Source organism: Pinus tabuliformis, chromosome Q, assembly GCF_031772625.1.
Source record: "Pinus tabuliformis cultivar Carrire ecotype Pingquan chromosome Q, CPIR1, whole genome shotgun sequence".
Lineage (NCBI taxonomy): Eukaryota > Viridiplantae > Streptophyta > Pinopsida > Pinales > Pinaceae > Pinus > Pinus tabuliformis.
The window spans coordinates 1,298,736,459-1,298,749,264 of NC_142296.1; the positions used below are offsets into that span (position 1 = coordinate 1,298,736,459).

The 12,806-nt window shown below is 38.5% G+C and overlaps 1 pseudogene; it reads right to left on the bottom strand.

Moving 5' to 3' along the window:
• Positions 1-2,781: 2,781 nt before the first annotated feature.
• LOC149224578 (galactomannan galactosyltransferase 1 pseudogene) lies at positions 2,782-12,334 on the bottom strand (annotated as a pseudogene).
• Between the last annotated feature and the right edge of the window lie 472 nt (positions 12,335-12,806).

Sequence of the window (12,806 nt, forward strand, 5' to 3'; positions counted from 1 at the left end):
TGGTGGATACCTTGCATCTATTCATGGTTTTATAAAATGTAATGTTGTTAGCCATGAATCAAGGTTGGCTTCATCTCAAGACTCATGATTTTCAATCACATCTTAACAACCATTTATTATTATTATAATAATTTATACATGGGTCCTTCCCACATTAAATCATTTATCATCCTTCAAATGAAAGCATCATCATTGTTATTAACACTTCTTTCCTTCAAATGCCTAGCATGGTAAATTTCCATATCACCATAGGTTAGTGCCTATACCATCATGATCTATGTGCTTAGCATATCTTTGTACTCATTATTTAATAATTTCTAATACCATGTCATCATTTTCCAATGGTAACATGATCGTTATTATTGACCCCCCTTTCCTCTTCAAATATAGTTGCTACCTAGGATGGTAAACTTGCAAGAGTAAAGGGCATCATACCATAGGTAAGTGCCCACACCATCATCACCTATAGGTTTTAATTCTTTATTATTTATTATATTCTACAACCCTTCTCAATCAAAGAGGTTTTAGTTTTAGTTCTCTTGCACTTTTTTCCTATCACACTATAATTGCATTGTCGTGCAAGGTTGTCAGTGTCTTAGTTTATAAGTATTGTCATACAAGGTTGTCAGTGTCTTAGTTTATAAGTATTGTCATGCAGGTTGTAGTGTCTCTTTTTGGCATTGTTATTATTTATATAAATAATATGCCCCTATGGAATATTTAATTCTGAAACATTAAATACATTTAATTCCACGTTAGAGTTGGTCTGAAATGCACGTCTCCTCTCAATCACATTAGAGTCCCTCCACGTTTTGGCAGTATCAACAGCAGCATCATGCACGTTGCAGCGGTGTAATTTAATTATTTTAGATTTTTATTTTATTTTTTATCAATTTTTTTTAAATGGGTTAAAACTAGCATTTGCACCAGATGCTGCAAAGGAAACGCCGTAAGTATTTCCAATGACATTTGCATATTTGTTAGGATTTTACACAAGTTTGTGCCAAAGCAGTTTCCAAGGCTTATGACAACCGTTTTGTATCTTACTAATACACTTGGATTTCAATTCATAAAAATCTAACTTCTTGATTTGAGATAATCATCAGAACTTAGTTGGTTTGCATGAAATCTAGTCTTCTACCAAATACAGATATTGGTAGATAAGAGGGCATATGACCTATCCTTGTTAATGGGAGGATACTCAAATATACAGCCATGTCCGTTGTGACCCTTATGGATCTTTCTTTTGTTTTCCTCTGTGTATATTGTCTTCAGCAAATACAGATATTGGTAGATAAGAGGGCATATGACCTATCCTTGTTAATGGTAGGATACTCAAATATACAACCATGTCCGTTGTGACCCTTATGAATCTTTCTTTTGTTTTATTCTGTGTATATAGTCTTCAGAAAACACAGATATTGGTAGATAAGAGGGCATATGACCTATCCTTGTTAATGGGAGGATACTCAAATATTCAGCGATGTCCATTGTGACCCTTATGGATCTTTCTTTTGTTTTCTTCTGTGTATATAATCGACACTCTCATGGAGCATGAGCATTTTGAATTGTATTGAGTAAACATTTTAAGGTGCACTTATTTCAAGACCTGGGAGATGATGGGGAGTTTTGAACTCGATATGGTCATCATTAGGCCCTCTCTACATGTTCTCCTCTGTGACAACTTTTTCAATCAATTGAAACCAAGCAAAATAGATTGCAAGCCAGAAGCATCTTTAATCCTATCTTGTAGTCTGAAATACGTTATAGAATGTGTTCCCCTTTGCCATTCATTTATCTCAATATTTAAATTACACATCATGATTTATCAAATTGAAAATCATGCTGAACAATGCAAGCTGTAAAATTCATCCCATTCATATGTAGTACATAACAAAATCACCTCTGGAAGCAAGATAATTACAACTTGATGCCACATCATATTCTTCAAGACCTATTTTTCGTGTACAGGAAGTGGATCATTAATCCAGATAATTAAACCCTGCCTGAGGCACCTTACTAAACATATATCATATCTATAGTGGGCACACTGCGCCAACGTCCAACTTCTGACTATGGGACATCTTATTGTATCACATTCAAACATTACTTCTTTGTCTGGATTACAATAATATATACCCATGATATGTATCTCTATACTGCAGAATCCAGATAAAGGTGTCGATCAAGATATACCGTGGTGTTTGGAGCTTTGTGAGACTCTAGAACACTTGGGCCCTTGCTCTGTTTTGGTTGTTATCTCAGAAGTCATGTTTCCCACATATCGACAAATAGAAATTAGACAAAAGTTGATAACAAGCATTGAGGACCAGAGCATGCTCTTCATCTGAATTTATGGATAACTAGTACCTGTATTCTTTCAGATGTTGCCTTAGACCAATTTTTCGCTGGGTGCCCTCCTCTGCATCCTGGCGAGTTACTTGTGATTCAACTATCGCAGTGTCCAGTGAAGGCTACCTGATTAACCAAAGGTAAGACGAATATCAAAGTCATCCATATGAGAAGCAAATTTTAGGAAACAAAAAGGCCCTTCCGTAATCATTGAAGGACTACAAAATATCTACCATCAATGAAAGACAGGGCAAGTTTTTGCAATTCAACCAAATGCCCACAAATCTCAGTTTCAGGACCGTTATTCTCAAACGGAAGGTCCGTTTAGGGACCATGTAAAGAGAAGGCAGTTTAAAAGTTTACGAGAAAGCTATATTGGTATCTTTCATCTCCCTTGATGATCTTCGGGTCTTCTATGAATGAGTCTGATCTGTGAGATCCTCTGCCAGAAAGTGTGCTTGAGCCTTTACTGGAACTAATGCCATGATCTGATGTTTCTCTGCTAGTAGAGATGCCATTGTATAACCTTCTGAGTTTGTTGGTCTCTTTTAACCCTTTGGATGGAGGTTTCATGGAATTACTTTTGGGTTGCTGATTCTTTAAAGACTTGATCTTTCTGGGGTTGCATTTGGTTCGAGTTCCACCACTTTCCTCTTGATTTGATCTCTCACATAAATATGACTTTGAGCTTCTGTAGACAGCAACAAAATCTTCAAAACTCCATAACTATTAATAATAGTTTAGAGAGGCCTTTGTAGCCTTCTCATTGCTTCGTTTAAGCCATTTGATAGTAGCTTCATTTGTGATTCTGCAAATCACCTAAATTTAATGAGTCGCTCAATGTTTATTAATTTTCCTGGAAAGGCATTTGGAACCTAAACAAAGTAATATATGTGATTTTGGAAGCTTTATGGTTGGCAAACCAAATTGGCCAATTGGACTTCCTACTTCTACTAATTTTTTCAGCTAGAATACATGCCCGATAATCCACGCTTTGTTTATCCCTCAGCATCTGCAACTACTGTTGGTTATAGAACGATGGTCTGAGTATTATGAAATATATGAGAAAATAAATTGCACTGAATAATGAATTTGGTTTTACAGGGCAATTAAATACTCATTCTATCCATAATAAAATGGGCCTCAGTTAAAATCTTAGCAAATGACTCATACAGAGGACTCTGAGTCCTCATCACAGCCCACCTCTCCATGAAATCCATGGACTATTCACAGTTTCGCATAAGAAAAACCCCTGCATTGATTCCCAACTAACTCCTTTTCTTATAAACATTTTGCTCCCATCCATGGACTATTAAATTGTAGTCCTTGTACTTGTCCAATGGGAGCTCAAATTCCATGTCCGTGATCACAGCATTTGAGTCCATCCACCATATCCACTCAGCTTCAGGGTGAGCCACCATGGCTGCCCTAATCAAAGGAATTTTGGCCCAGAACGTGAACATTTTCTGATTAAGGAGGATTTGGTTTTACAGGGCGATTAAATACTCATTCTATCCATGATAAACTGGGCCTCTCTCTAGTATCTTTATGGAGTTATTTATGCTAAATAGTAGCTAAAATCTAATCTAAAATGAATAGATGCCATCGTTTACTACTACAAAGAGAAATTTTATGAATCAAAATGAATTGGACTATAAATCTATTAATCGAATTGAATTGGACTAACAGCTACAGATTGATGCTGAGGCCTCCGAAATCCGTAAATCCTGACCACCTGATCATCAGCAAAATCCAGAGATCTCTCCATACCATTCCAACAATCTTATGCCTTGTATATGGGGTTATGGTTCCCACTGCAGGGTTGACACCCAGTGAAGTGAGTCACAAATGGCCTCCTCTCTAAAAGCCCAGCCCAAATTTCCTTCAAATAATTCTCTTGCTTCTTTGCATACAGTCTGGCACTTTTCTCAGCATATCTGCGCCTCAGCTCTGTATGTTTGGCATCCATGGCATCATATATCTTACATTCTCAAAATTCCCAACAATGTCCAACCAATAAAACTGAAAAAAATAGTCATTCTCAATATAAATCATGCTAGTCTATTTCTTCTTCTCTTTGATCATAAGATAAATGCTGGTCATCTCTTCTTCTCTTTGATCATAAGATAAATACGTGCAAACTAGTTATCAGATTTATTTAGAGCTCTTTCAGGTAGCACATTAGTTAAAATCTTAGCAAAGGACTCATACAGAGGACTCTGAGGTCCCATCACAGCCCACCTCTCCATGAAATCCATGGACCATTCACAGTTTCGCATAATAAAAACCCCTGCATTGATATCCAACCAACTCCTTTTCTTATAAACATTTTGCTCCCATCCATGGACTATTAAATTGTAGTCCTTGTACTTGTCCAATGGGTGCTCAAATTCCATGTCTGTGATCACAGCATGCTAAAAAGTAGCTAAAATCTAATCTAAAATGAATAGATGCCATAGTTTACTACTACAGAGAGGAATTTTATGAATCGAAATGAATTGGACTATAAATCTATTAATCGAATTGAATCGGACTAACAGCTACAAATTGATGTTGAGGCCTCCGAAATCCATAAATCCTGAGCACCTTATCAACTGCAAAATCTAGAGACCTCTCCATACCATTCCAACAATCTTCTGCCTTGTATATGGGGTTATGGTTCCCACTATAGGGCTGACACCTAGTGAAGTGAGTCACAAATGGCCTCCTCTCTAAAAGCCCAGCCCAAATTTCCTTCAAATAACGCACTCGCTTCTCTGCATACAGTCTGGCACTTTTCTCAGCATATCTATGCCTCAGCTCTAGATGTTTGGCATCCATGGCATCATATATCTTACATTCTCGAAATTCCCAACAATGTCCAACCAATAAAACTGAAAAAAATAGTCATTCTCAATATAAATCATGCTGGTCCATTTCTTCTTCTCTTTGATCATAAGATAAATGCTGGTCCATTTTTCTTCTCTTTGATCATAAGATAAATAAGTGCAGACCTGTCATCAGATTTAGTTAGAGCTCTGTCAGGCAGCACATCAGTTAAAATCTTAGCAAAGGACTCATACAGAGGACTCTGAGGCCCCATCACAGCCCACCTCTCCATGAAATCCATGGACCATTCACAGTTTCACATAAGAAAAACCCCTGCATTGATATCCAACCAGCTCCTTTTCTTATAAACATTTTGCTCCCATCCATGGACTATTAAATTGTAGTCCTTGTACTTGTCCAATGGGTGCTCAAATTCCATGTCTGTGATCACAGCATCGGAGTCCATCCACCATATCCACTCATCTTCAAGGTGAGCCACCATGGCTGCCCTAATCAAAGGAATTTTGCCCCAGAACGTGAACATTTTCTGTTTAACGAGGATTTGGTTTTACAGGGCGATTAAATACTCATTCTATCCATAATAAAATGGGCCTCTCTCTAGTATCTTTATGGAGTTCTTTATGCTAAAAAGTAGCTAAAATCTAATCTAAAATGCACCCTGGAGAGTTACTTGTGATTCAACTGTCGCAGTGTCTAGTGAAGGCTACCTGATTAACCAAAGGTAAAACGATTATCAAAGTCATCCATATGAGAAGAAAATTTTAGGAAACAAAAAGGCCCTTCCGTAATCATTGAAGGACCACAAAATATCTACCATCAATGAAAAACAGGGCAAGTTTTTGCAATTCAACCAAATGCCCACAAATCTCAGTTTCAAGACCGTTATTCTCAAACGGAAGGTCCTTTTAGGGACCATGTAAAGAGAAGGCAGTGTAAAAGTTTACGAGAAAGCTATATTGGTATCTTTCATCTCCCTTGATGATCTTCAGGTCTTCTCTGAATGAGTCTGATCTGTGAGATCCTCTGCCAGAAAGTGTGCTTGAGCCTTTACTGGAACTAATGCCATGATCTGATGTTTCTCTGCTAGTAGAGATGCCATTGTATAACCTTCTGAGTTTGCTGGTCTCTTTTAACCCTTTGGATGGAGGTTTCATGGAATTATTTTTGGGTTGTTGCTTCTTTAAAGACTTGATCTTTCTGGGGTTGCATTTGGTTCGAGTTCCACCACTTTCCTCTTGATTTGATCTCTCACATAAATATGACTTTGAGCTTCTGTAGACAGCAACAAAATCTTCAAAACTCCATAACTATTAATAATAGTTTAGAGAGGCCTTTGTAGCCTTCTCATTGCTTCGTTTAAGCCATTTGATAGTAGCTTCATTTGTGCTTCTGCAAATCACCTAAATTTAATGACTCGCTCAATGTTTATTAATTTTCCTGGAAAGGTATTTGGAACCTAAACAAAGTAATACATGTGGAAGCCCCAAGGGTTAGCTCAATCGATCAAGTCGGGGCCTCGCCAATGGGAGGTCACAGGGTCGAAACCTGAAAGCTCTTGGGGTTAGGTCTGTGGTGACCGAGGGGTGGACCCCCTTCGGGTGGGGTCCACCCAGATTTCTCGAACCTGGAGTAGCGGATCAACTGACCAGGGTCCGTGAACCAGCTGGGAAAAAAAAAAAAAAGTAATACATGTGATTTTGGAAGCTTTATGGTTGGCAAACCAAATTGGCCAATTGGACTTCCTACTTCTATTAATTTTTTCAGCTAGAATACATGCCCGATAATCCACGCTTTGTTTATCCCTCAGCATCTGCAACTACTATTGGTTACAGAACGACGGTCTGAGTATTATGAAATATATGAGAAAATAAATTGCACTGAATAATGAATTTGGTTTTACAGGGCGATTAAATACTCATTCTATCCATAACAAAATGGGCCTCAGTTAAAATCTTAGCAAATGACTCATACAGAGGACTCTGAGTCCCCATCACAGCCCACCTCTCCATGAAATCCATGGACCATTCACAGTTTCGCACAAGAAAAACCCCTGCATTGATTCCCAACTAACTCCTTTTCTTATAAACATTTTGCTCCCATCCATGGACTATTAAATTGTAATCCTTGTACTTGTCCAATGGGTGCTCAAATTCCATGTCCATGATCACAGCATCTGAGTCCATCCGCCATATCCACTCAGCTTCAGGGTGAGCCACCATGGCTTCCCTAATCAAAGGAATTTTGGCCCAGAACGTGAACACTTTCTGATTAAGGAGGATTTGGGTTTACAGGGCGATTAAATACTCATTCTATCCATGATAAACTGGGCCTCTCTCTAGTATCTTTATGGAGTTATTTATGCTAAATAGTAGCTAAAATCTAATCTAAAATGAATAGATGCCATCATTTACTACTACAGAGAGAAATTTTATGAATCGAAATGGATTGGACTATAAATCTATTAATCAAATTGAATTGGACTAACAGCTACAGATTGATGCTGAGGCCTCCGAAATACATAAATCCTGACCACCTGATCATCTGCAAAATCCAGAGATCTCTCCACACCATTCCAACAATCTTATGCCTTGTATATGGGGTTATGGTTCCCACTGCAGGGTTGACACCCAGTGAAGTGAGTCACAAATGGCCTCCTCTCTAAAAGCCCAACCCAAATTTCCTTCAAATAATGCTCTCGCTTCTCTGCATACAGTCTGGCACTTTTCTCAGCATATTTGCGCCTCAGCTCTGTATGTTTGGCATCCATGGCATCATATATCTTACATTCTCAAAATTCCCAACAATGTCCAACCAATAAAACTGAAAAAAATAGTCATTCTCAATATAAATCATGCTGGTCCATTTCTTCTTCTCTTTGATCATAAGATAAATGCTGGTCATTTCTTCTTCTCTTTGATCATAAGATAAATAAGTGCAGACTAGTCATCAGATTTAGTTAGAGCTCCGTCAGGCAGCACATCAATTAAAATCTTAGCAAAGGACTCATACAAAGGACTCTGAGGTCCCATCACAGCCCACCTCTCCATGAAATCCATGGACCATTCACAGTTTCGCATAATAAAAACCCCTGCATTGATATCCAACCAGCTCCTTTTCTTATAAACATTTTGCTCCCATCCATGGACTATTAAATTGTAGTCCTTGTACTTGTCCAATGGGTGCTCAAATTCCATGTCTGTGATCACAGCATGCTAAAAAGTAGCTAAAATCTAATCTAAAATGAATAGATGCCATACTTTACTACTACAGAGAGAAATTTTATGAATCGAAATGAATTGGACTATAAATCTATTAATCGAATTGAATCAGACTAACAGCTACAGATTGATGTTGAGGCCTCCGAAATCCATAAATCCTGAGCGCCTTATCAACTGCAAAATCTAGAGACCTCTCCATACCATTCCAACAATCTTCTGCCTTGTATATGTGGTTATGGTTCCCACTGTAGGGCTGACACCCAGTGAAGTAAGTCATAAATGGCCTCCTCTCTAAAAGCCCAGCCCAAATTTCCTTCAAATAACGCACTCACTTCTCTGCATACAGTCTGGCATTTTTCTCAGCATATCTACACCTCAGCTCTAGATGTTTGGCATCCATGGCATCATATATCTTACATTCTCGAAATTCCCAACAATGTCCAACCAATAAAACTAAAAAAAATAGTCATTATCAATATAAATCATGCTGGTCCATTTCTTCTTCTCTTAGATCATAAGATAAATGCTGGTCCATTTCTTCTTCTCTTTGATCATAAGATAAATAAGTGCAGACCTGTCATCAGATTTAGTTAGAGCTCTGTCAGGCAACACATCAGTTAAAATCTTAGCAAAGGACTCATACAGAGCACTCTGAGGCCCCATCACAGCCCACCTCTCCATGAAATCCATGGACCATTCACAGTTTCGCATAAGAAAAACCCCTGCATTGATATCCAACCAGCTCCTTTTCTTATAAACATTTTGTTCCCATCCATGGACTATTAAATTGTAGTCCTTGTACTTGTCCAATGGGTGCTCAATTTCCATGTCTGTGATCACAGCATCGGAGTCCATCCACCATATCCACTCAGCTTCAGGGTGAGCCACCATGGCTGCCCTAATCAAAGGAATTTTGGCCCAGAACATGAACATTTTCTGATTAATGAGGATTTGGTTTTGCAGGGCGATTAAATACTCATTCTATCCATAATAAAATGGGCCTCTCTCTAGTAACTTTATGGAGTTATTTATGCTAAAAAGTAGCTAAAATCTAATCTAAAATGAATAGATGCCATAGTTTACTACTACAGAGAGGAATTTTATGAATCGAAATGAATTGGACTATAAATCTATTAATCGAATTGAATCGGACTAACAGCTACAGATTGATGTTGAGGCCTCCGAAATCCATAAATCCTGAGCACCTTATCAACTGCAAAATCTAGAGATCTCTCCATACCATTCCAACAATCTTCTGCCTTGTATATGGGGTTATGGTTCCCACTGTAGGGCCGACACCCAGTGAAGTGAGTCACAAATGGCCTCCTCTCTAAAAGCCCAGCCCAAATTTCCTTCAAATAACGCACTCGCTTCTCTGCATACAGTCTGGCACTTTTCTCAGCATATCTACGCCTCAGCTCTAGATGTTTGGCATCCATGGCATCATATATCTTACATTCTCAAAATTCCCAACAATGTCCAACCAATAAAACTGAAAAAAATAGTCATTCTCAATATAAATCATGCTGGTCCATTTCTTCTTCTCTTTGATCATAAGATAAATGCTGTTCCATTTCTTCTTCTCTTTGATCATTAGATAAATGCTGGTCCATTTCTTCTTCTCTTTGATCATAAGATACATAAGTGCAGACCTGTCATCAGATTTAGTTAGAGCTCTGTCAGGCAGCACATCAGTTAAAATCTTAGCAAAGGACTCATACAGAGGACTCTGAGGCCCCATCACAGCCCACCTCTCCATGAAATCCATGGACCATTCACAGTTTCGCATAAGAAAAACCCCTGCATTGATATCCAACCAGCTCATTTTCTTATAAACATTTTGCTCCCATCCATGGACTATTAAATTGTAGTCCTTGTACTTGTCCAATGGGTGCTCAAATTCCATGTCTGTGATCACAACATTGGAGTCCATCCACCATATCCACTCAGCTTCAGGGTGAGCCACCATGGCTGCCCTAATCAAAGGAATTTTGGCCCAGAACGTGAACATTTTCTGATTAATGAGGATTTGGTTTTGCAGGGCGATTAAATACTCATTCTATCCATAATAAAATGGGCCTCTCTCTAGTATCTTTATGGAGTTATTTATGCTAAAAAGTAGCTAAAATCTAATCTAAAATGAATAGATGCCATAGTTTACTACTACAGAGAGGAATTTTATGAATCGAAATGAATTGGACTATAAATCTATTAATCGAATTGAATCGGACTAACAGCTACAGATTGATGTTAAGGCCTCCGAAATCCATAAATGCTGAGCACCTTATCAACTGCAAACCCTTACCATTCCAACAATATTCTGCCTTGCATATGGGGTTATGGTTCCCACTGTAGGGCTGACACCCAGTGAAGTGAGTCAGAAATGGCCTCCTCTCTAAAAGCCCAGCCCAAATTTCCTTCAAATAATGCTCTCGCTTCTCTGCATACATATTACAGTCTGGCACTTTTCTCAGCATATCTGCGCCTCAGCTCTGGATGTTTGGCATGCATGGCATCATATATCTTACTTACATTCTCAAAATTCCCAACAATGTCCAACCAATAATACTGAAAAAAATAGCCAGTCTCAATATAAATCATGCTGGTCCATTTCTTTTTCTCTTTGATCATAAGATAAATAAGTGCAGACTAGCCATCAGATTCAGTTAGAGCTCTGTCAGGCAGCACATTAGTTAAAATCTTAGCAGAGGACTCTGATCACAGCCCACCTCTCCATGAAATCCATGGACCATTCACAGTTTCGCTTAAGAAAAACCCCTGCATTGATTCCCAACTAGCTCCTCTTCTTATAAACATTTTTCTCCCATCCATGGACTATTAAATTGTAGTCCTTGTACTTGTCCAATGGGTGCACAAATTCCATGTCTGTGCTCACAGCATCTGAGTCCATCCACCATATCCACTCAGCTTCAGGGTGAGCCACCATGGCTGCCCTAATCAAAGGAATTTTGGCCCAGAAAGTGAACATTTTCTGATTAAGGAGGATTGTGTTGTAAAACATGTCCAAGCCATGGATTCTGCAGTAATCCTGCTTTTTCTTGAATCACCTCAGAAGCAGATGATCCCCAATTGGGTTCTTGCAGGGATAAGGCTGTGAGCCTGTCAATACCAAGATACGAGGCCTCCCTCCTTCTGTATAGTTCTTTATATGAGGACGGGCCTGCAACCATTTTTGTCTCTTGAGGTCCCAGTTTTTTACTGTGCTCCCCACAGTGTAACTAAAGTCAAAATCAGCATAGAAATTATCAGAACTTTCCTCCCACTCATCCATTGACGAATACAAGGATTCCTGTTCATTCTCATTTATTTCATGTTCATTGCTCTGAAACACCGCGCAAAAACTACTCTGGTGGCTCAGCAAAATAAGAGAACCTAGGTTGCACTGTTGAAGGGAGGAGCGAAACAGAGGGAACTTGACCGATACAAGGATTCCTGTTCATTCTCGTTTATTTCATGTTCATTGCTCTGAAACACCGCGCAAAAACTACTCCGGTGGCTCAGCAATTTGCCTTTGTTTGAGGTTGTGCACAAAGTGTTTGACGAAATACCTATACTATAATTTGGGCTAAGGCACTGCAATGCATCAAATATCGCTTTTCCCGTTTTAAATCACCACTGTACACAACAGAATTTTGTGTTGCATCTGCCGCGCATACATTTCTATAATACCCAATCCCAGATGGGTAAACAATTACCTATTTTCACAAAAGAAAAAACAGGCTATCTTTCATTATAATAAGAAAAAATAGTTACAATATTCACCCTTCTGAAATCCAAAATGACACAGTACTACAACTGCTGCTCTATGGATAGAGCTCTAATCTGCTTAAGGCTGGGCTTACATGATAAATTTGGGTTTACATTAGCAAAATCTCAATTTTGATAAAAGAAAGACAGAATTACAAAACCTCTCAACTCAATAAAAAACCCGATGAACATCTTTCCTTGTTTATTTCAGCGATGATGATACTCTGTCTCTGCTTTAGAAGGGCAGACAGACAATGCAGTGTATACCATTATATTTGAAACATCCAGAGCTACAAATGGATCCATTAACAAAATAATTGTAGCTTATTTCGCTAGCATGATAGATCTGCCACGTTTCGATAGTAGATCAGCCACCATATTCTGCTCTAAAAAACCTGATGAACATCTTTCCAAGTTTATTTCAGCGATGATGATACTCTGTCTTTGCTTTAGAAGGGCAGACAGACAATGCAGTGTATACCATTATATTTGAAACATCCAGAGCTACAAATGGATCCATTAACAAAATAATTGTAGCTTATTTCGCCAGCATGATAGATCTGCCACGTTTCGATAGTAGATCAGCCACCATATTCTGCTCTCTGTAAATGTGGGAGAATGTGATGTGCTTGAAGGACT